General features: G+C 36.0%; 1 non-coding gene across 1 annotated transcript; it reads left to right on the top strand.

Annotated features, from left to right (window-relative positions):
• The first annotated feature begins 1557 nt into the window (after positions 1 to 1557).
• Positions 1558 to 1663, top strand: LOC130972506 (small nucleolar RNA R71). Its single transcript, XR_009083669.1, has one exon. It is a non-coding gene; the product is annotated as a small nucleolar RNA R71 (small nucleolar RNA).
• The last annotated feature ends 1682 nt before the right edge of the window (positions 1664 to 3345 follow it).

The following is a 3345-nucleotide window of genomic DNA, read 5'->3' as shown; positions in this document are numbered from 1 at the left end:
AGGGAGAGGTTCTCTCCTCTCTCTTAGGATTAGGATTAGGATTTTTAGAACTAGGAATATTTTTATCTCATCTTTTTATCAGGTTCAATATCTTTTTATTTTGACTTTTCTTAATTGTTGATTATTGATGTTACTTATTTGGCTTATGATTCTTCATATTTGGATTGATTTTATTTTAGTAATGCAATTGAGGTATTTCAGATTTATATATTACTGATGCTTGGGCTCTATCCAAATTATTTTCATTCAACTAGATTTTATTCCCTTTTGGCTTTGGTTGATTAATTGGTAACTCGTGAGTTATCAAACTCATTGTTGACTGAAAATTGGAATTCTTCAAGAATTAATTCGAGATCCAATAACTCTAACTTTTCCCAGGGAAAGACTCGGACTTGAGGATTCGAATTAATTCATTCACTTAACTTACCTTCATAGTTAGAGGTTAACAAAGTGGGAGAAAAATCCAATTCTCATCACAATTGATAAGGATAACTAGGATAGGAATTCCAGTTTCTCATACCTTGCCAAAAGTCTATTTTACAGTTATTTATTTATTTTACCTGCCATTTAAATTACTTGTTCCTCATCTTTAAAAACCCTGATTCACAATCTTCATAACCAATAATAAGAACATACCTCCCTGCAATTCCTTGAGAAGACAACCCGATGTTTAAATACTTCGGTTATTAATTTATTTAGGGGTTTGTTAATTATGACAACCAAAACATTTGCATGAAGGGATTTCTGTTGGTTTAGAATCTATATCTACAACGCGACTATTTTTATAAAATTATTTACTAGAAAAAATCCTAACGTTAGAGCTTCTTAATAATCTCTCCTTGACTTTGCATACTATCTCTTACTTCTTCCTTAAAATTTCTGTTGTCCTGGACTTCCTTGCAAAGATTGGTGAGAACAACTTCAATCCTGGATAGTTTGTCCTCTGATAGTGGAGTGGGAATTAGATGTTGAGGCTGGTTGGCTTGGGCTTGATATGGTGGCTGAGAAGAATTATTGTGTGGATCTTGATATGATCTTGGATTGGATTGTTAGTAGGTGTACTGGTTGGGATTATGAGGTTTATGGTCTTGGTCTTGGTTTTGTTGGTTTTCCCATCCAAAGTTTGGGTGGTTCCTCCAACCAGGGTTATAGGTTTTTGAGTATGGATCATGAGCTTGCCTAGATGAATTTCCAAAGTAATTGGCTTCCTCCCAGTTAACTCCTTCCTCTGTGTCCAACTCTCCTGAAAGTGATGGTTGAGTATGGATGGCTGCAGCCTGACTCTTCTTCATTTTCTTGGTCAAATCAGCTAGTTGCTTAGTGATCATCTTATTTTGGGCCAGGATTGCATCCATATGGTTTAATTCCATGACTCCTCTGTTGTTGCTTCTCTCTGAGGCATAGAAATACTCATTGTCAGCCACTATTTCTATGACATCAATGGCTTCTTCAATAGTTTTCTTCTTGTTAAGGGAGCCTCCAGATGAGTGGTCCACAATTTTCTTTTATTCATAGGAAAGCCCTTCATAAAAGATGTGTAGTTACACCCACTCATTAAAGATATCAGGGGGCATTTCCTTGTCAAATCTTTGAATCTTTCCCATGCTTCATACAAGGTTTCACCATCCTGCTTCCTGAATGTTTGAACCTCTGCTCTCAGCCTATGGACTCTTTGTGGGGGATAGAACCTTGCCAAGAATTTATTCTCTACATCCTCCCAAGCTGTGAGGCTTTCCCTGGAAAATGATTTTAGTCACTTGGATGCTTTATCCCTTAGAAAGAATGGGAATAGAAGCAATCTGTAGGCATCAGGATGAACTCTATTTGATTTACTGTATCACAGATCCTTAGGAATGTAATGAGATGATGATTAGGGTCTTATTGGGCACTTCCTCTGAAAGAACAATTATTTTGGACGAGAGTGATGAGTTGAGGATTCAATTCGAAGTTATTGGCATGGATGGTTGGCTTTTGAATGCTGCTCCCCTAATTCCCAGGATTGGGATTAATGTAGGAACCCAACACTCTCCTCTCTGGTTCAGCAGGGTTAGCTGCACCTCCTTTGGCATGATTGTTTACCTCTCCTTCATGATGGTTTTCCATATCATCCTCCATGTCTATATCCAAGTCTTCCTCCTCTTCCTCTGCACCAATAGCCTTCTTTCCTCTTGATTCCCTCCTTAATCTAAGAAAGGTCTTCTCCGGCTCACTATCAAAAGAGGTTGAAGTTTCCCTTCTTCTATTTGTCATTCAATGTACAAGTACAAGAAACAGCAAGTGCAGAATCCACTAAAACAGAGTATGGTTAGTGGGTTAGCTTGATGGAAAGTAAGGAAATAAAGAAAAATATAGAGAAACAACTAAAATTGCAAAAAGTAAAATTAAATAGCTAAAATTGAAATTTAATTAACAAAATAAAAGAAAAATGCTCAATCTAGTTATCCTCCAATTTAGTAATTGTCAATACAAAACCAATCCCCGGCAACGGCGCCATAAACTTGATACGCGAAAACTGTCTCTCAACAATTTTCTACCGGCAAGTGCACCGGATTATCGTCAAGTAAAAACTCACTATTGAGTGAGGTCGAATCCCACATGGATTGCTTGGTTGATCAATGTTAATTGGAAGATTGTTCTAGTTGAACTAAATCAGATTTGAAATTGGGATTGCAGAATGTAAATTGGCAGGAAACTTAAAGTGCAATAAATGTAAATGAACAGAAATTAAATTGCAGAATAATAAGAGCAGAAACTTAAATTGCAAGTAATTAAAGTGCAGAAGCTTAAATTGCAAGAAATTAAATGGGAATGGAAATTTAGCATGAAATAAAAGAACAGAATGTAAATAGAATGGGTAAGATCAGAATAGGGGATTCATTAGATTTTAGGAGATATTGAACTCTCCGGATAAAATCATTTTCATTTCTTCCTCAATCAATGCATTCATTGACTTTGCTTGGCAATCTTAGATGATTGGATCCCAATGTCTTGGCTCACCAATCTCTCTAAGCATGAACAATTGCCCAATGTCTTGATTTAATTGCTCATGGGAAGAGTTGAAGTTTGGTCACTGACTATACCACACAAATTCATAGATCAAAGTATTGGTAGGATTAAATGTCACAATATTCATCCAACCCCCAATCTAATCCAATGTGAGAAAGTATTTCTAGCATGAATTCTTCATCCTTCTCTCAAGGATGAGAGAAATTCCAATTATGGATAGCTTCTCTGTCAAGACAACTACCCAATTGAATTAAGATCGAAAGCTTTCTAACAAAAATCAAGAGAAAAGAAAAAAGAAGAAGATGAAAAATAATATTGATCCATTGAATTAAAATAGAA

This window comes from Arachis stenosperma, chromosome 3 (genome assembly GCF_014773155.1).
Source record: "Arachis stenosperma cultivar V10309 chromosome 3, arast.V10309.gnm1.PFL2, whole genome shotgun sequence".
Classification (NCBI taxonomy): Eukaryota; Viridiplantae; Streptophyta; class Magnoliopsida; order Fabales; family Fabaceae; genus Arachis; species Arachis stenosperma.
Note: the sequence above shows the minus strand (reverse complement) of the source record. Positions and strands in the feature narration are given on the sequence as shown.